A 22,416-nucleotide genomic window follows, 5' to 3' on the forward strand; every position below is an offset into this window, starting at 1 on the left:
ATCACAAAGTCATCCCAAGGGCTTTCAAAGTCAGTGATCTCATACCAAAGGAAAATCCTAAAAATGACAAGATCGAGAAAAGAAGGGGAAGTTTGAACCTAACTGGTTGGGTCCCTTTGTTATCATATCAGCCTACGGATCAGGAGCATATCAGTTGTCAACTTCAGAAGGGGATGTCCTCGACAAACCAACCAGTAGTATCCATCTAAAGAAATTCTACACTTGAGTCGTCCAATGCATGGAAAAAGCAAAAAAGCAAAAAAATAAAAAAATACAAAAAATACAAAAAAATAAAAAAACAAACCAAAAAGTGCAATAAAAACAAATAGTGAAAACCTGGCAATAGGAGCTATTTGTGAGAGAACAACTCCTCTATCTATCAGTACTTATACCTTTTGATCCATCTAGTCTCAACTAATAGCCATCACCATAAGACTTGTACATGCAGCAGTATCCCGGACATACTTAGCGTAGTCACTATCCTTGACTATAAAAAAAAATAGTTATCCATATCATATCCCACCATGGCTTGGTGATCAATGTGTATATCCACATCTATAAATATCTGTGACTAGGGGCATCATTCCTCTCACTTTAGCATTCTGACAACAACAAACAACGATCATAGCATACTAGAGAGCCAATGTCAACAACTGCTCATCAGAATAGAAAATGAGACCATTATCCAACTGCAACTTTAACACACACATGATGGATGATTTTCAGAATTATGATTTGTTTACATTTTAGCATGAATTTTTGACTATTTGTATCTTAATTTCTGAATCATTAGATCTCTCAAGCTACTCAAGGATGCACTGAGCTAGAGAAGCAACAGAGGAATCTAATATTTTTCTTTGGTTTTCTATCTGTGAGGCGATCATTCGTACGGTGCAAATTTGTCTCGAGACATGATTGGAAACATATCATTGAAGACATTTTCCACTTTTCACATGCAAATGGTTAACTCTTGTTTGTTTTACGCAAACAATACTTTGGTCATCTTGGTCCAAATATACCTTGACACTTGTGTTGTCTTGCAATATCAAAAATCCATGTAAGTTATATTCAAGTCATTATGGTTCAATTATACCATGATGTTTGCATTAACTTTCAACATATCAAAAGCTCAATGATGACAAAAAGAGCACAAACAAGTGACTAAATGGGAATGACAATGACAAAATTAAAGTGATCATTTAGTTGCATATCATTTTAAGCTTACATTAAGTTGCATATCATGTTTTTATCTTGCATTAGTATCATATCATTATCATTATGATACATCTCATTTTCAATATACATCTCACATTATTATCATTATCATACATCTCATTTTCAAGATACATCTCACAAATAATAACATTTAGATAACATTACATCTCATATCAAAGTAATCAATGCAATACATCATCACATTATCAATCATTCCATCATGAACCATCCATTCACATCATAATCAAAATCAACAAAACAAGAACATCATTATTATCTAAGCATTTAATCATCCTCATAGTGTCATCATATCAAAACATAATGCACATCATAAATCAATCATCATCCATAAGCACATCATATGTGGATCAGAGAAATCAATGCCATATACATATATCTCAAAAATGGTCAAAATATACAGGGGATATCATGTCTGTCAAAATACAACAAAAGTGATAAAAAACAACAGAGATAAGTCTCTCAGGTATGACTATCTCCTGAGGTAGATGGTCTGACATTAGATGTCTCAGCTCCTGGATCTCCACCAGGTGGACCACATCGAATAGGCCCCATAACACCTCTCCTCTATGTCCTCATATGGCTACGACTAGATCAAGTGGACGTCACCACACCATAGCTAGGAGCTTTGTGATATTGAGGGACCACCTCCTCATATAAATGCCTATAATACTTACCCTCCTTGGTCGAGTATTGTATCTCTCTTAGCGGTCCCAAACTACGGCACTAGTTGTCGCTCTCTCCAACCTATCAGCAAGGGCCTCTACCTGACCCCAATGCTCTATCTTCGTATCCTGCTCTATGATAACCTACGTAATTTGGCACTATTGCGCTAACACCTGTGCCTGCTGCATCGAGACCTATAGTGCTCTAATTTGTGAATCTTGTCGATGGGTGGGCACCCTAATCTGAATGGATACCTATGTCATGGTCCCACCCACACCTATCCCTATTCGAAGCATCGGTGGAGGAAGAACATCAGATATCCTCCTTTGGGAAAGTCACCTATCATCCTCTATACCACCCACCGCAGCTAGCACCACACCTACCCTACCACCCCTGCTAGCACCAAGAATGATACCTCCTCCTCTATCTCCACCCCCTATCCCTCTATGTCTTCCTCTATCTCCACCACCTCTCCCTCCTCCTCTACCCCCTCCTCCACCATCTCCTACCTCCTCTCCCTCCTCATCTCTCCATCTACCTCCCCCTTGCCTCTGTGGCTACTCATCCTCATCATCATCAAAAGCAGGCAGCAACTCTATCGAATTAGATATGCGTGCCATGGCATGTGCCACAAAGTAGGTGGAGAGCTCCTTTTTCATCCCAGTATCCACAACCCCAACCCCATAATCCCATATATGTCCTACCAGCGACATATACTCCTCAACTACTACTACACTATCTAGAGTAGGTCCCCACTCTAGCACATCTTGTCACTGACAAGCATATAAACAGGCTCCCTATAGCATCCCTTGGTGTCTACCATACTATCATTGAACACAACTATGCAAGAATTGCTCAATAATAAAGGGCATCTACCCAATCAGGTACCTCAACATATATACATATGGCATCTCTAGCCCGTCCTCTACCCACACCTCACAATCCATATATGATCTCCAAATGATCATATCAATATCATCCAATGCCCTCCGACAATGCTCTAGTTTGCCCAGCTTACGCTGGACAACTACACCTATATACCCATAAGCATAAGCCTGAACAATTGGCCTATCCCTATCTACAAGTGGTCTCGACACGGGAATATGCTCCCAGGCCCACACCTGTAACAATGTCATCCCAGCAAATAAACTAGTATATCCCAGATATACCACCTAGTGAAGCTCTTTGTATAGATCGGCCAACATACAGGATCCCCATGCAAATTTGCATCCCTGTGTCACCATGTCCTCCAACACCAATCCCCATCCCACAGCTAGTCCTTTCGACCTATGGTCGAGATACAAAAACCCACCAATGAAACCTGCTAATACTGATGGTAGCAGAGTGTAACCTAAATCCAAAAACTCCAGCCATGGGATCTCATACCCACTAATCTCATCATCTTGGAAAATGTGACGAAGAGCCTTTGTCCCACTCTCCTCAGTCTGCTCATAAGGCAACAAAATCCCAACCATAGGAATCCATAAAATCTGATAACAGTCCTCTAGTGTGACTGTCATCTCACTAGTCGCCAAGTGAAAGGTGTTCATATCACTATTCCACCTCTCTACCAATGTTGTCAGTAAACCTCGATTAATGATATACCGAGGCATGTCTAATAAGGAGGACAACCCACATCTCTCAGTAATATCTCTATTAGCTTGTGACAAACATGGAATCAGTGTCCATGGTCTTGGAAATTGCTCTCGAGACTAGAGCACGCCAAGCTTTGTCTACAAATCAACAAGTATCCATCATTAGTTCCCAAATCCATTTGATATATCAAATCAAAGCACAATCAACTTGAAACAACAAAACATCTCAAGAACACATCATAAACATATTCACATCAATCTGTGAATATATTCAGCACTCGTATCGAAAGCAACATCAAAGACCCATATCGAATATCAAGGACCCATATCAATCCAGACCCATATCGCAAGAAACATCACAGACCCATATCGAATATCAAGGACTCATATAGAAAGCAACATCAAAGATCCTGAAATGGAGATTAACAAGGAGGAGAATTATGGGGAAGGAGAGGAAGGGGGCAATTCTAAGAATCGTCAACCTAACCATGAAGGCTCAGAAACTAAGAAAGAGGCTCTGAAGCCTAAGGAAGGTGAAAACCCTAATGTGGAGGAGACAGAACAGAGCAAGGATTCTGCAGACACCATTCTGGATACCGCCCACAATTGCACCCTTGAATTCTTCAATTTTTAGAAGTGGGTGGTGGAAAATATTACTAGCATGCAGGGTAAACAAAGGGAGCTGGAAGTTAAGATCAACAAGCTGATCAACATGTCCGAATCTAGGAAGCAGCACGAGAAGATGGAGAATAGTGAATCAGAGGAGGAAATGGAAATGGAAGACTGGCTGGAGAAAGATTTGATAAAAGGCGACCTGAAACATTTGGAGGACATCATCAAAATAATGAAGGAATAGGTGGAGGAGGATAAGGACAATGTCAATGCTCGGATGGCTAGAAACGAGAAAGCCTTGAAAATCCTTATGGACCATAGCCTCTAGGTTCTTAAAGTCTCCTCCCAGAACATGAATGCATTGGTGAATCATCTGGAAAAGGAAAACCAGGAGAAGAACCTGGTAGTTATTGAAGATGCTCCTACTTCCAGCCTAAGCCACCAGACCCCTAGGCGGAGAACCAGACAGACTATGGAGGAGAAGGATATGAAGATGAAAGAAAGCCAGATAGCTCAGGAAAATACTGACTTGAGGGAAGCGGCCAAGGCAATGATGCTTTTGGTGTAGGATGCAGAAGAAACCATGAAGAATTTCTAAATTTATGTTTATGCTAGACTTGGGGCCAATTTCTTGCTGGCCTCTTGCTGTCCTTTCCTCTGTTGCTGGTCTTTTTGCTGGTCTTTTGTAGTCATTGTGTTTTGTTTCTTTCCTGAATATCTTTCATATGTAACTGGGTTTCGGGTCCCTTAAAACCTGTTTTTAATTAATCAAAAACATCAAAGATCCATATCGAAAATCAATCAGCACTCATATCAAAAGCAACATCAAAGATCCATATCGAGAATCAATCAGCACTCATATCGAGAATCAATCAAGACTCATATTGAAAGCATCTCAAGGAATCATATCAAAATCAATCCAGACCCATATCACAAGCAACATCAAGGACTCATATCAAAAGTAACATCAAAGACCCATATCAATTAGGACTCATATTGGGAAGCAACATCAAGATCCATATCGAAATCAAAATCAAGATCCATATCGAAAATCAATCAACTAAGCAATCCATATTGATAGCAGTAAGACTCAGATCATCCTACAACAACATATCAGAATCAGACATTATCACAAAGCAAGACTCACATTGGATCAAGAACCATATCCAAGCAATCAACAGACACATATCGACATCTACACCATCTATCTAATCTATTCGACTCATGACCCATTCTTCACAATCACTTTTTTATCAACTTTGGACCCTACGTGCTAAACCAGGGCTCCTAAGCGCTAAGCTGGCACCTATGTGCTAGTCTTCTCCATTAATGCACTAGGAATAAAACCCTATGCGTTAAACATATTCCACATACTAACTGGAACTCCAATTATTCTACCCAACCTACCCATTGCACTTCTATGCAAACCTCATGCGCTAACTCATTCTATGTGCTAACCTACCCCCCGACCGCACTACAATGTGGTCCCCAGATGCTAAATCTCCTAGGGTTTTTCTACGCGCTAACATTCTTATCGTATCCGCTAGACAACTAACCCGACATGCTAAACCAGCAAAATCCAACCCAAAATTCAAAAAACATGACCAAAAAAAATAAAATCAATAAAAAATGAAGATGAATTTTGGCCACTTACTAGTGGGCCATAAGCGGCGAGTCTTCGGTGTCGCCTAACATGCTCAAATCAGTGTGAGGAATTTGGAATCAATATCATCGTCAGAGCTCCAAATGTCACAATCACAAAGAGACAAGTGTGCAAATGATTTTTCAAAGCCACTTTTTACCTTTTAATAGGGTAAAATAAAAAAGGTTAATAAGTGGGGCATGTATTTTCCTCCCACTTTTTCATTTTTAACCTAATCAACATTATTTTCGGGAGATGAATCAATAATGTGCATTCAATGCAGTCAATATTCTCATATTGCAATTAATTAAAAAACGCTCATCAACTTGACAATTTTTCACTAAATCCTTGATTCACCTCCCGAGGGGGCATCATCAATATCGTTCATCAAATCTACATCTGGGACATCATATTGATCAAACTTTGGCAACATATCCGACAAATTTTCTTTGAATCAACATGTGCACACACGTCACTTCAAAGAGGGGAAAAATGTAGACATATAAATTTGACCACTTTCCTAAATGAATATTTAATATTTATTTTAACCCCATTCCTCATATTAATTAAATTCTATTTAATTAATTTCTTCACATTCATCTATTTGATTAAATGAATTATTCAACTTATTTAATTAAGTTCACCTAAACCTTTTCTACCCTTTAAATTAAATAAATCACTTTATTTAATTAATTCACCTTCCTCCTTTAATTAAATTAATCCTTGCAAATAAATAAATCTAATTTATTTATTTAAATCCCCCACTTGTATTATGCAAGTTGCATCTATTTTGTTGAAATAAAGTAATTTTATTTCAATTAAAATCTTCCTCCATCCACTTGCATTTTCCTACATCTCCCACTTGCCTCCTAAACCCTTTCTAGATTCTTCTAATTACTTCCAATTTAGCTTAATTCATCTCCTAATTATTGTCACATTCCTAAGAAACAAGAAGTCACTTCTCAAAGCCTCCAAAGTCTTCAATAACCATTAAAGGCTTTATGTCTTCAAATGGTTAACCTCTAAAAGTTTTCCAAACCATTAAAGGCTCTTACATAACCATTTATGGTTAACTCATCTTTGACCTTTGGTTAGAGACTTTCCTCTAACTTAACCATCCTTTTGTCCCAAGGGTCTCATCAAGCATTCATTGCTTTAACCTTGGTTATCCCTTTAACCCTTGCATAAGAATTTACCCCTTGGGTAAAAGCTTTATCCAATAGATAACCCTAACCTAACCTTAACCCTTACCTCCTAAGGTAACTTTCATGTCTTCTCAAGCATTTAATGCTTCTTACATCTCCTCTCAAGCAACCTTTTGTTGACAATTGTCACCATTTCATTGGTGAGAATTGTAAACATGGATTGATTAACTTTCAATCCTAGCCCTTGTTAAGATTATCCAATCTTGACCATCCAGTGCCCTATTTTCCCTATAAATAGAGCTCTCATTCCTCATTGTCAAAAAAGAAAAAAATCTCCAAGTTTTCATGCATCTACATTATAGCCTAAATTACTAAACAATAGTCTCTCTTTGTTAAATCATCATAATAGAATTTAGAAGCATTTAAATATATCATAGAATATTCATGTTAGACTAGTATATCATTGCTAGGATAATTTTATAATCTTATCATCATCTTTATGCTAGCTTAGTCACCATAGTTTCAATATCATACATCTTAGAATGCATTCATGCATATAAATCAAACATCACTCTTTCTTGGAGTTGTCATTCCTAAGTCACTTTTCTTGGTGATCTGAGAGCAAAAACATTGACTTTAGAGATCTTGTGAGATAGATAACAATGGGACACCCCTTGGGAAGTTGAATTGATTGAATCAGTTCATATACTTGCACCAAGAGTCTCATTGGTGTGTGGGTAGTTTGGATTTGAGCTATTCATTTTCGTCACCCTATTTCCCCACACAAAAAGAGCAGTTCCATATGCATTCCTATTTTTTCTCAAGTCTATGCAGACTCAGCATGGTGTCTCAAAGAGGCCACTGCAATGTTGAGATCTCTCGGCTTGATCATTACTTTGTTTTATCATGTGAATCCAAGTCACGTTAGATATCCTCTAAATGAGTCCAGTCACTATAAGGGATTATTTATCAAACATTATGTCCATCCATATCAATACCCAAGAGGAGAGGTTGATGAATGGAAGCATGCCCTTATGCAAATCTATGATCGCTTAGGCTGGTCCATGGATTTAACTCAAGGGTAAGTTATGAATTGTACTTTCTGCTTCGTTTTCCAAATTTTTCCTTTATTATTTCATGATCATGGTTGTGACATCTTTGTCTCTCCACTCAAAATATAACTATATGTAGGTTATGAAATGGGAAATAATAGCTGAGAGTTGAATGATTTTGGAAGAATTTATTAAGATCAATTTTTCTACCATACTTTATTTTCTTGTTTTTTCAGAGTTTTTCTTCATTATTTTTAGATAGCTATTAGATAATTGATGACATATGTGTCTCCATTCAAAATATATTTATATAGGTATATGTTTTTAGGGAAGGAGGTTTGGCTTCTAATTATAGGTTTTTGATTTATTACTAAAGTTGAATGGTTCTTAACAAATCTAATATAGATCAAGTCGGTTGATTGTTATGAAGATTTGTCCAAAAGAATAGTGGAAGCTTGCAAGGGGCATTCTCTTTCATTGGAGGTGATTGGATCCTTTTTTTTATGGGAAAAATGACATAGATTGTTGGAAGGAAGCTCTTGACAACATTACCCTTCGCCCTGAAATTCATGATAGGCTTTACATTAGTTATCAAGCTCTCAGTGATGAGGAAAAGGAAATATTTCTAAACATTGCTTGCTTTTTTATTGGCGAAAAAAAAACATGGCCTGTTATTTTTTGGAAATCCTTGTACAAGATGGTCAACACTATTGTTTTTAATCTTTCAATGAAGTTATTGATAAATATTGACAAAGAGGGTGTATTTGATATGCATGACCACCTGCAAGATATGGGGCAAAGTGTTGCTAAAAAAGAGGGTACCCGACTATGGGAGGCTGCCCATCCAAGCACCATATCCAATAACAATTTATCTTGCCTTCGAGTCAATGGAGGCAACCCACAAAGGCTTGAAATGCTATATAGATCTAGTCTTCATTATCTTCATTTCCAAAATTTGTCCATTGAAGGAATGACAAAAGACACACTAGTCATGCTTCCTCCAAGTTTGATATGGTTAAGGATGGAATATTGTAGCCTTGATACTAGGATTAGTAGAGCAACAAAGAAGTGACATCACTCCATTAAGGGCACTACTTTGGAATTGAAGACCATGCAATTGCAATCCTGCAATGTTGTTGACAACCTTTCTATCTTCTCCCTATTTTCAATTTCTAGCATAAAACTTCATCACTTTGAGTTGCCATGGTGTCAAAGCTTAAATAACCTCCCTGATACCATTGGCAACTTGTCACAACTGCACCACTTGAATTTGGAATGGTGTGAAAGCTTAATTAACCTTCCTAATACTATTGGAAATCTGTCACAGCTACAACAATTGAATTTGGAATGGTGTAAAAGCTTAAATAACCTCCCCAATACCATTGGCAACCTTTCACAGCTACAACATTTGCACATGTGTGTGTGCTTAAGTTTAAATAACCTCCCCCATACCATTGGCAACCTATCATAGCTGCAACACTTAGACTTGTTTGGGTGTGGAAGCTTAAATAACTTCCCCCATACCATTGGCAGCCTATCATAGCTACATCACTTGAATTTGGAATCGTGTAAGAGTTTAAATAACATCCCCGATACAATTGGCAATCTTTCATAGCTGCAACATTTAAATTTGTGCATGTGCTTAAACTTAAATAACCTCCCCAATACCATTGGTAACTTGTCATAGTTGCAGGATATAATGTTCACCGACACTTGGTAATGTCGAAGACATCATGTGGATACTTTGTTTTGAAGAATTAATCATTGGTATATTCATATTTGCATATTTTCTTTTACCGACAAATAGGTCCAGGGTTATCTAGGGTTACACCGGCAAGTTTATCTTTTTCAAATCAGCATGGCATGCTATAAAGATGATTTATTATTGTTGTAAATGCATTAAGCCAACATGTTCAATCGGTTATTGCATCGGATATTATATTATTTGTAAAATATTTTTATTGTAATATCTTGTAGAGCCAACCTACTAAAATTGGTCTTAGGGTATGGTATAAATGTAAGATCTTATTTGTAAGATTGAATGTGGAATGCGAAGAAGAATTGTGAGAAGGTATATGCGAGATTAAGAAAAGATATACATGAAGACATCATTTGAAGGTGAAGCTAGGTTTTTGAAGAAGCATATTAGCATTACACTGGTATTAAATCCAACATATGAAGATGCTATTTTGTACAGTACATTCTTATTGGATTTAACCATCCAACTGTAGTCAGTGTGACTCCCATTTTGTGATTGAGCAGTGAGCTCTAGGCTATTGGCCTTTCTGCATGTGCAGACCCCATTTATGTACACTTACTATTTGCAGTAGTATCATCTGATTATGGGTAAGGTTTCCCACCATGTTTTTTCCCCTTACAAGGTTTCCACGTACAAATATTGGTGTTATGTGTTGTGGATGACTTTATGTTTATGTTTCATGCATTAATCTTTATCGATATAGCAATTTACTGTTAACACTATCTACCGACATACTTAACTGGTTCACCAGTATTAAGCATTAAGTTGGTTAAACTATGTTTGGTTTAAATTTATGAGACAATTGATTCACCCCCCTATCTCAGTTGTCTCCAGGACCTAACAATTGGTATCAGAGCTTAGTCCTCTTTTGCAAAAGTTTAACAACTTGAGGAGATCCAATGTCTACTAATTATTTCAGGAAGGATAGTCCTAAACTTGACGGAACCAACTATGGGATATGGAAGATCAAGATGGAGACACATCTGAATTGCATTGGTAAAGACATCTGGGAAGTTACAAAGAATAGTTATACTACTACTATAGCTGGTCAGACTACTCCAACTACCTTAGCTAAAGATGAGGAGAATGATTGCAAAGCAAGAGAAGCAAATTTGAGCGCATTATCAGATCAACAAATCATGGTATTATCAGATAGGTCTAATGCTAAAGCTATTTGGGATCATTTGGAAACACTAAATGAAGGAGATTCCATAGTCAAGATTGCAAAACTTGAAAGCTTCCGAGTCAGGTATGAACATCTGAAAATGGAAGAAGATGAAAGAATTTCTTCTTTTATGGAAAGAGTAAATGAAATTGTTTTGGGTATTAATTGTTGTGGAGGAACCCTAAGTGAGGATGAAATTGTTTCAAAAAATTTAAGAGGATTGCCACCGGCATATAAAATGAAGGTTACCACTATAAATGAGTTGAGAACAATGCCTAATACATCAGTAACTAGGGATACATTGATTGGAAAACTTTCAACCTTTGAAATTGAGGAATTTGGTCCTGTTGCTACTATAAAGATAGATTTGGCCTTTAAAGCATCAACATCATTTGCTCCATCATTTGACAAATTAGACTGGAAAGCCTTTTATGCAAGAGAACTTGAAGAAACTAGGAAGGAGAATGAAGAGCTTGAAGAACTTGAAGCACTATTTGCAAGGAAAATGCCAAAAGGTCCAATTGGAAGTAAGTATGAAGGTAAAGCACCCTTTAAATGTTTCAACTACAATAAAATTGGTCATATGGCTTCGAGATGCCCTGATAGACATGCTAGACCAAGAGAAGAAGCTAGAAGAATATACAAGCCTAATCCTGAATATCAGAGATACAGATTTAAGAAGAACAAAGACAAATCTTGTTACATTGCTGATGAAGGTGTGACTGATGATTCTGATGAGGATCTAGCAGACAATGGATGGGTTTTTGTTGCTATAATAGAAGATCAACCGACACCTACTGCTCAACCGATAGAACAAGCTCTAGTAGCTAAAGTTGAAGTAAAGGATGAATGGATCATTGACTCAGGATGCTCACATCATATGATAGGGGACAAAGGTAAATTCTTGAACTTTCAAGAATACAATGGAGGTTTAGTAAGATTTGGAGATGACAAAGCCTGTTCAATCAAAGGTAAGGGTTCAATATCTCTTGATGGTAAGCATAACACTGACAATGTCTACTATGTTGAAGGATTAAAGCATAATCTTTTAAGTGTTGGTCAATTAGTTGAGAAGGGATTTTAGTTACAATTTAAAAATGGAAAATGCAAAATCATGAATAGAACTAGTTTGGAAATTGCAACCGGTAATTAGACTAGAGGTAATATCTTTCATTTGAATAATAGTGAAAAGGAATGCTTGATTGCACATATAGATGAAAGTTGGTTATGGCATAAGAGACTATGTCATGTAAACTTTGATTGCATGGTAAAAATCAGTACTTCTAAGGCAGTTAGAGATCTACCTAGAATTGTGAAACCTCAGAATATAATTTGTAAGGAATGCCAATTTGGAAAACAAGTTAGAGCTAGTTTCAAAGGTATTCCAGACAAATCCAATAATGCTCTTGATTTGATTGACACTGATTTATGTGGTCCAGCAAGAACTAAAAGCTTACAAGGTGATAGATATTTCATGCTAATTATTGATGATTATTCTAGAGTGTGTTGGGTTACTTTTCTCAAAGAAAAATCAGAAGCACTTGGAAAGTTCAAACTGTTCAAAGCAATGGTTGAGAATGAAACCGGGAAGAAAATCAAATGTTTAAGATCAGATCAAGGAGGAGAATTCACATCTAAGGACTTTAATACATTCTGTGAAGTGAATGGAATCAGAAGACAGTTATCAGCACCTCGGACACCAGAGCAAAATAGAGTTGTGGAAAGGAAAAACATAACTATCTTGGATGCAGCAAGAAGTATGTTATCTGAAGAAAATCTACCACATGTGTATTGGAGAGAAGCAGTTAGCACTGCTGTTTATACATTCAACAAAGTTCGCATCAAAGGTGAAACCGGTAAGACCCCTCATGAACTATGGTTTGGTAATACTCATACTCTTAAATATTTCAAAATTTTTGGAAGTAAATGTTATATTAGAAGAGATGAGTATATTGGCAAATTTGATCCTAGAAGTGATGAAGGAATATTTCTTGGTTATTCATCTAAGAGCAAGGCATATAGATCTTTTAATAAGAGATTACAGAAAATTGTTGAGAGTACAAATGTAAAGATTGATTAACAATTCAGAGGAACTTCAAGGTATATAGACTCTGAACCGATAACAGAAATTGTGACAAATAAACCTACACTAAATCCACCAATACAAAATGAAGATCCAGTTACCCCGGTACCATCAGAGGATTCCACAATAATTGAAGAAGAACAACAAACTAAGACACCCCGGTATGTAAAATTGAATCATTCTGAAAATCAGATAATTGGAAACAAATTTAAAGGAGTTATGACAAGAGGAAGATTGACAAATGAAGAGGTATGTCTTATTTCTCAAATTGAACCATCAACTATCAATGAGGCATGTGAAGATAAATTTTGGATTAAAGCTATGGAAGAAGAATTAGGACAAACTGAGAAAAATAATACTTGGACATTAGTTCCCCAGCCTAAAGATAAAAATGTAATTGGAACCAAATGGGTATTTAGAAACAAACTTAATGAAGATGGTAAGGTTGTCAGAAATAAAGCAAGACTAGTGTGTAAGGGATATTCTCAGAAAGGAGTTGATTACAATGAAACCTTTGCACCAGTAGCTAGATTTGAGGCAATCAGATTATTCTTGGCTTTTGCAGCTCACAAGGACTACAAAGTTTATCAAATGGATATTAAATGTGCATTTTTGAATGGAGATCTTGAAGAGGAAGTATATATTGAACAACCTAATGGATTTTCTTTGACAGATGGCAATGATATGGTTTGTAGGTTAAGAAAAGCTCTGTATGGATTGAAACAAACCCCAAGAGCTTGGTATGCAAGGTTGGATAAGTATCTTTTAAAGATTGGTTTTACTAAAGGAAATGCAGACAACAATTTATATTACAAAATAACTAATGATGACATCTTGATTATAGAAGTATTTGTTGATGATATAATTTTTGGAGGAGAAGATGGATTATGTAAGAAATTTTCTATTAAAATGCAGCAAGAATTTGAAATGTCTATGATTGGAGAAATAAAATTCTTTTTAGGATTGCAGATTTCACAGACTGATAAAGGTATATTTTTGAGTCAATCCAAGTACTTGAAAGAATTACTAAAGAAATTTGGGATGGAGAACTCTAAAACGGTAAGCACACCTATGATTACAAATGACAAATTATCTCAAAGGGATGAATCTACACCTGTTAATCCAACTAGATACAAATCTATGATAGGAGGTTTACTGTATTTGACACAAACCAGGCCTGATATTATGAATGCAGTATGTATTGTTTCTAGATTTCAAAGTAATCCCTAGGAAAATCATGAATCAACAGTAAAAAGGATTTTCTGGTACTTACAAGGCACTACAAATCTTGGATTATGGTATCCTAGAGATGAAAATTTTGATCTATGTGTATACACAGATGCAAATTGGGCAGGAGATGAGGATGATAGAAAAAGAACCACTAGAGAAGCATTCTTTCTTGGAAAGAGATTAGTTTCTTGGTTGAGTAAGAAACAGAGTTTGTACATCTTTATCAACAGCAGAATCAGAATATTTTGCAGCAGCAACTAACTATACACAGGTACTATGGCTTGAGAAAATGTTGAAAGACATAAAGGTAAAATGCAAAGAACCTATTACTATATATTGTGATAACACTGCAGCAATTGATATATCTAAGAATCCAGTATTACATTCTAAAACAAAACATGTTTCTATCAAACTGAATTTTCTAAGGGAAAAAGTTGAAGAAAAGGAGATAAAATTGGTTTATGTGAATACTAAAGAACAACTTGCAGATATTTTCACAAAACCTTTGCCTAAGGAGACTTTTGAATATCTCAAAGATCAGCTTGGAGTCATACCACCACCAGTAGAGACTTAGACAGCTGATAATTTTCATCAACCAGTAGAATTGAAAGACAAATCTTTTACTCCAGTCTTTGATGAGGAAGCTACTTCTCAGGGAGAGTAGTTGGTATATGGAATTGATTGGTATTCTATATATGAACTTGATTTTTGTAACTTTAGCATTTGATGTCAAAGGGGGAGAGATATCTATGGAAAAACACATTATCTTTAGAGGAGAGATTGGTATTGAAAAATATTTGGATAAACACATGTTGCTCCCAGGGGGAGAAATTGTTTAAAGGAGATTGTTGGTTTTTGGTATTTGGCATTTCTGTTTTGACACTTTGATGGTTTTTCCATCTTGTGCTGCCATCAATGCCAAAGGGGGAGATTGTTAGTATTTTGGTATGGTTTTATCATTAATGTCAACACCTACTGAAACACTAGCACTTTGGAGATCCAGCAACATTCACCGGCAAGCAAGTAACTATTGCACAATTACTGGTATATGGTTCACTGATAGGATATAATATTCACCGACACTTGGAATGATATGGAAGACACTTGGTAATGTCAAAGACATCGTGTGGACACTTTGCTTTGAAGAATTAATCATTGGTACATTCATATTTGCATATTTGCTTTTACCGACAAATAGGTCCAGGGTTATCTAGGGTTACACCAGCAGGTTTATCTTTTTCAGATCAACATGGCACGTTATAGAGATGATTTATTATTGTTGTAAATGCATTAAGCCGACATGTTCAATTGGTTATTACATCGGATATTATATTATTTGTAAAAAAAAATTATTGTAATATCTTGTAGAGTTGACCTACTAAAATTGGTCTTAGGGTATGCTATAAATGTAAGATCTTATTTGTAAGATCGAATGTGGAATGCAAAGAAGAATCATGAGAAGGTATATGCGAGATTAAGCAGAGATATACACGAAGACATCATTTGAAGGTGAAGCTAGGTTTTTGAAGAAGCATATCAGCATTACACCGGTACTGAGTCTAGCATATGAAGATGCTATTTTGTATAGTACATTCTTATTGGATTTAACCATCCAACTGTAGTCAATGTGACTCCCATTTTGTGATTGAGCAGTGAGCTCTAGGCTATTGCCCTTTCTGCATGTACAGACCCATTTATGTACACTTACTATCTGCAGTAGTATCATCTGATTGTGGGTAAGGTTTCCCACCATGGTTTTTCCCCTTACAAGGTTTCCACGTACAAATATTGGTGTTATGTGTTGTGGATGACTTTATGTTTATGTTTCATGAATTAATCCTTACCGGTATAGCAATTTATTGTTAACACTGTCTACCGCCATACTTAACTGGTTTACCGGTATTAAGCATTAAGTTGGTTAAATGGTTTTTGGTTTGAATTTATGAGACAACTGATTCACCCCCCCCTCTCAGTTGTCTTTGGGACCTAACAACTCTTAGTCCATAGAATTAGTTTATTTTTGGGTGCATGATAACTATGGTCTTTTTTAAGCTATGTGTTTTTTTCTTTTTTTTTAAAGTCTATTTTTTTATTTTTTTTGATGGGTAATTGGCTGAAGCCTGAATAGCTTTTGACTAGAGCTATGAAGTTATGTTTGATTAGATTGACCCCAAGACCTGATGTCCCTATTCAAAATTGAACTTGAGTCTCCACAGTGAGAGCCCACTGTTTTAACTAGTTAAGATTTGTTTTATCACTGAAGTCTTGTGCTATTTTTAGAATGATCTTTCTTTTTATTCCTTTGTTTGGTCAGTTGCCTATTACTAGGGTTTTAGTTGCTTTCAGCACACAAATTAAAGACTATCAATAAAAGCTCATGATGAAGTCTGATTCAAGAATACTTTCGCTTTCCAATTGAAATTTTGTCGTCATGGAATATATTTGTAAATTGTATGTATTGATTGGATTTCTCTTTTCAATTATATCAGTCACTACAAACTCTTAAGTAGATTGTGAAAATTTGGTGTTTGGATGAGATATCTAATTTCTTAGCAGTGAAAGGCGAAGATTCAAAGGCTTCTACAATAGAATCAAAGGTCCAATTGTAATGGTTTGTGAATTGCAAGGAAAGTTAAGGTTTTTGTGCTCCAGATTGATTCCACTAATAATTTCATCTAAATTTTCCGTTTAGCTAGACTACTAAATTAATCTCTTCAATGGTATATGAAAATGTCTTCTTTGTTGGCTCGTAAGCTTTTGTCAAAGTTGTTAAATTTATTTTTGTAGATTGAAGTTATAATTTAATGATTTCATTGTTGATACTGCTTCCTTTGGTTTATCATTAGTTGAATTTAGTTTGACATTGTGAATTATTTTGTTTGGTAACCAACAGAGGCTTAGGGTTGTGAATGATAGGATTGTGGAGGGCTTTGGTTCCCGATTTCGATCATGAGGACAACCAACTATCTAGTGATAGTATCAAGTCTAGATGAAACCAAAATTGCAATTGAAAAATAAATAGAAGAGTTCTTAATATCACTTGAAGTCTTAAGAGCCCAGCTACGGCCTACATTTCATCAACCTAGAAATAACTGATAATAAGCATTAGGCATTTCTTCATTTTAAGCTAATTTCATTAGCCAATTTGAGGAGTTAAACTACCTAGTAGATCAGTAGTTGTGGCTTGCTATATATCAACATCACAATCGTGCAACACTCATTTGCTATGAAAAAAATATAACCATATATTTTGTAAGTAAATATCTCCTTTACAATTTTTGATATATATAGAAGGTCAAATCAGTGTTGTTAGTGTGGATGAGTGTTTGAATCAGTGTGAATGAGTGTGGATATTTTTGATATCCCTATTTTGGATGACCTAATTAACGCTTGTGAGAAGCTACATTCAGAGATCGCTAGAAACAATGTTTGTTGAAGGCTTATTCATCTCGATTCATAAGTTCATTTACCTTGCTCAGAGGTAGTGAGTCTTCTTAGATGTGTACCTTTCCCTAAGGTAGTGAGTCTCAACCTACAAGACTCTTGTATCTTGCCATGTGGTAGTGCACCTCATCTTGCAGGTCCTTTGTATCTTTCTCTAGAGTAGTACAACATCTCAGCCTGAGCAGTGAGCTTCCTTGGTAGTGAGCCTAAACCAAATATTGTAATCTTGTTTATATATTGTGATTTAACTCTCACCATGGTTTTTTCCTTTTTGGGTTCTCCACACAATTCTGGTGTTGTCTTGCGCATGGTGTTCATGTTGGCATTGTGTTGTCATTGATGTCAACTGGTATAGGAAGGCAACCAGTATGGGAGATTGATGAGTAGTGATGGTATTGATGAATACCGAAAATGGTGTGTTACTAGTAAGGAAGAGAAGGTCATCTTGCATAGTGGACATTGGAGTCACCGGTACACAAGTTAGTGGTTGACTTGTGTTGAAGGTATGGACAAGATACCGATATGATATAACAACTGGTAAATGATGACATTTGTAAGAGTGCAAGATGTTGGGTTGTTGTTTGTGATGAAGAGGGGGAATGTTACCTAAATCACATCAGCACCGGAGGTGAAGTATGTGCATGCCACCAATATGTTGTGTGGTTGTCAAACTGCAGGACTCCCAACGGTTAAAGATGCAGTCACCATTTGAAGATATGACTGACAGAGAATGTGCCCCATCCGAATCAAATGTGCTTGTTTGAAGATATGTTGCTCAAATAGGGAAGCCACATTGGTGAATTGTAGGATGCAAATGACAAGGATCCACTCTCACTGGTAAGTGGAGCTTATCTCCTATTATGCACGGATTGCATAATAGTCCTCTGAGATAAGAGAGAAGAGTAGAAGGCAGGTGATTGAAGGCTCACACTGGATGAACAGGGAAATGCTAAGTTGCCTTTGGTACATGAGATCAGTTATAAGCATTGGATCAACCAGGTAAACATGGTGAGTTGTTGGTATAGAGATTGAAGGATATGGTTGTCACTTTGACAAACATGTTAATAGAAGAACCAATCCTTTGATGAAGAAGGCAAGGTTGAGAAGTTGCAGACGAAGGATGTTGCAGAAATGTAGATGAAGTTTGGTGCCACCGGTGTGCATGGTATCTTACCAGTATACATGCATAACATACTACTGGTATAGATGTAAACTGGTAAGTTGTCAATGTGTAGGAGTGAAAGGATCCCATCTGTTGAAGATGTGCATAAGGTAGGTTAGCAAGAGTACTGACTGGTTGAGTATTCCACCAGAAGAGAAGCAGAGTGCAAAGGTGAAGACAGACCGGTTAGGGTATAACCGACAGAGTTTGTGAATTGGTATATGAACCCAGTTTTGGGGTTGGTTGGTGATCCTATCCAGACCAACACAGATGACCTAGAAAAGGTGGACGCCAACAAAGTGGCCACATGGAGTTGAAGTGGCAAGCATGCATGCATAGGTCGGCATGGTGTGTCGGTGAAGTGTCAGGTGGTGAGGTAGATGGTGGCAGGTCGACATTTATGTCGATTATGTGATTCATGGGATCTATAGTAGAGGTTTGCAGCTTGAGGTCAAAATGACAACAGAGATCTAGGACAACCTAATTGAGCAGATCGAAGTAGGTGAAGGAAACCGCCAAACCATTCTTGGTGATTGACCAAGAGATCAACCGATAGATTAATAGCAGATTGCTAAATATGGAAGGCTTGTTTTGGAAGGCACGACACTGGCAGTGTTGATTGATGTGTTGCAGATCATCAATCAAGGCAATCAGAACTGATGAGATTTGATTGGATTTAGTTTGCCTTGAGGTCAATGAAGAAACCCTAACCGCCTGAAGTTTGAATTGGGTTTTGGTGGGAAGACTTGTTTATAAATATGCAAGTCTAAATTGATGAGGATGTTGCTGAATGATAGAGTGTTGCTACTGCATGAGAGAGAAAACAAGTCAAGTACTTAATGAGAATAAAAAAAGAGACTAAGTGTGTGAGTGAGAAATGGGTTGAAGAGTTCAACCGACAACAGTGAAGCAACCGGTAGATGGCAATTGGGTTTGATAGAGGAGTAAACAAGTGGTGACCAAACCGGTAGAGAAGAGTTGTAGAATATTGCAGAGAAGGCAAGTTGAGAACCGACAAGAATTAGATGGTAGACATCTGAATAAGTTATCAAGACCGGTGGTGGAAAGCAACAGTGTGACAATGAGAATAGAGAACCGATAGAGGGCAGAACCAATAGAGAAGGAGAAGAGGGAGAACCAGCAAGGGTGTAGCAGAAAGCAAGGTGCAACAGAGATTGGGTTGTAGCAGGAGATAAGGTTGTTGCAGTAAGAAGATGAGCAAAGAAATGGTAGTGAATTGGATAGAGGATTCGATGAAGAGATTTGCAGAAGAGTTACAAAGTTCATTTGTAACAAGGCTATTACTTTTGTAATTGATTATGTTCATTGAAGATCACTGAGTTGGAGCTTGGTGCAGGGGTTGGTGCTACAGTAAGAAGGTGAGCAGAGAACCAGTAGTGAATTGGATAGAGGATTCAGTGAAGAGATTTGCAGAAGAGTTACAAAGTTCATTTGTAACAAGGCTATTACTTTTGTAATTGATTATGTTCATTGAAGATCACTAAGTTGGAGCTCGGTGTAGGGGTTGGTGCTCCTTGGATTGGTGCCCTAAACATTGTAATCAAATTCTCATTGTGAGGTTGAATTGGAGTAGTAGACTCCAATAACATTTCTCACTGAGGTTTTTCCCATCTTGGGTTTTCCTCGTATTTACTGGTGTAATGTAATGTGCCCTTGTGTGTGATTGCATTGTGTAATCTCTCTTTATCCTACCAGTAAGTTACTTAGCTTTAGAATGTTAACCAGTAATCATTCTTAGTGTTAAGATGGTAGAATGTTAACCGGTAATCATTCTTAGTGTAAGTTGTTAACTGGTAACAACTTACACCCATAGAAAAAATACACGGTTTTACTCTTCAAGAAAATTAAAAATACAAACTGAAACCAAAAGAAGAAAAAAGCCTCAAAATTATTAAAAAAAATAGGGAGCATAGATTGGGAAATCTTTGTTTCCTAAAAACAACATACCAATGCATTCTCCATTGTTTCCAGCACGATTTATTCCCAAAAAAATATTTAATGTAACTACCAACTTTGACACAAATAAGATGTAGGAAATCACCAGACTTACAACAATGGACAACAATTAATGTAGCATATGCATGGGGCTGATCCTTCATTTTATCAAGTTTGTTTGGGTTAGCAATATGCATTAAACCAAACAAAAGAAATATAGCCAACCGTTAAAGCAATATGAACCACCGCCAGATGCCATCGTTATTCAGGGCAGAGTATCATTTTATACACTCTTACTAGGGTTTGGAGGTGTTAAAATCAAAAGATTTTAAGTCCAAAAATTATTTTTTAGGGTTTGTTATAGGTAGTAAGTATCAAATGAGTATCCAAGGGACTTTGGTCTAGCTGTAAGCATGGAGTTCAAATCATAATATAAAAAATATTAAATGATATCATGGATCTTATATAGGACGAACTCAAAGTTATTTGTCAATTACACCTCTAATTTAATTAAGGGATTGTTATTTGTATCTTAAATGCATGTTAAATATTTATTATAATTTTTATTTAAGAAAAAATTAGAATTTTATTTATAGATTTATGAATGGTATTTGGCCTTTTCATCACCAAATTGGAGAAAAGATAGGGTAATTGTAAAAATATTCGTTGTGTCAAGATTATTATAGGGGTTTAATTAGTTCTAAGATTTGTCCTTGGCCATGGCATGGTAATAAACTTGTTCAATCATTGCCATTAGTTGAACAAAATTAGAGTTTTGTGTAAAAAATCTGATGAATGGTATTTGGCATTTTCATCACCAATTAGTTGTTCTCATTGTTTGATGCCAATGTAGCTGTAGACTAGGATGGTTTTAGTTGAGACAGTGATGACAATGAGCACTATGAAATGTAAATCATCGTTGCACTAAGTATCCCATGATAAGTGTAGTTGTATGCAAATGTTGGAGGTAAATGCAATAGGGCCTATGATCAATTTTTTTAATAAATTCTACCATTTTTTTTGAGATTCCTATCTATGTAATACTTGAAATATATATGAAACTTCAAACAACAGCAACTAACATTCTTCAATTTTCAGAATAATGTGAGGCTAACACTCAAATACTTTGACAATCTAGCAATTGCTTCTATAATTATTATGCACCTAAAAGAGAATCCAATTTTTGTCTTCTTAATCCCCTTTTTAATGCTTTTGTACAAGTACTGGTATGCATCTAATTAAGGACTTCTATTTGTTTTCGTGGTGAAACACTGTATTGGTGCCTTCCCATGGACAAACTTAGTAATACTAATATTTTAATGTCATCTTTGTGTGGGCCTTTCCAATCTATTTCACTGTGTCATGAAAATGATAAGAGGTACAGTTTTTCCTCTTCATAGAAAGAGAAGTGTAAATTGTTAAAGAATCAAGGATTTTGGATTTGGATTTCGATGAAGTTGACGATTAATGAAATAATTTTAAGAATTGATTGTATGTGTAACTTTTGGCCTCAGCTTTCTGATTTCATAAAATCCTTAATTGATTGATTTTCATGAATGTCTAAAGTGAAACAAAGAGAGTTCAAAATGGTGAAGCGAAGAGAGCTTTGTTGTCTTTATCACAAAAGTTGTGGAAATCCAAATGCACAGATTAAACATATACAATATGCAAA

General features: G+C 36.3%; 1 non-coding gene across 1 annotated transcript; it reads right to left on the reverse strand.

Annotated features, from left to right (window-relative positions):
* Nucleotides 1-20,805: 20,805 nt before the first annotated feature.
* Nucleotides 20,806-20,941, reverse strand: LOC131073173 (small nucleolar RNA snoR134). The gene has a single exon (XR_009112842.2). It is a non-coding gene; the product is annotated as a small nucleolar RNA snoR134 (small nucleolar RNA).
* Between the last annotated feature and the right edge of the window lie 1,475 nt (nt 20,942-22,416).

The sequence above is a fragment of the Cryptomeria japonica genome, chromosome 1 (assembly GCF_030272615.1).
Source record: "Cryptomeria japonica chromosome 1, Sugi_1.0, whole genome shotgun sequence".
In the NCBI taxonomy this organism is placed as follows: Eukaryota; Viridiplantae; Streptophyta; class Pinopsida; order Cupressales; family Cupressaceae; genus Cryptomeria; species Cryptomeria japonica.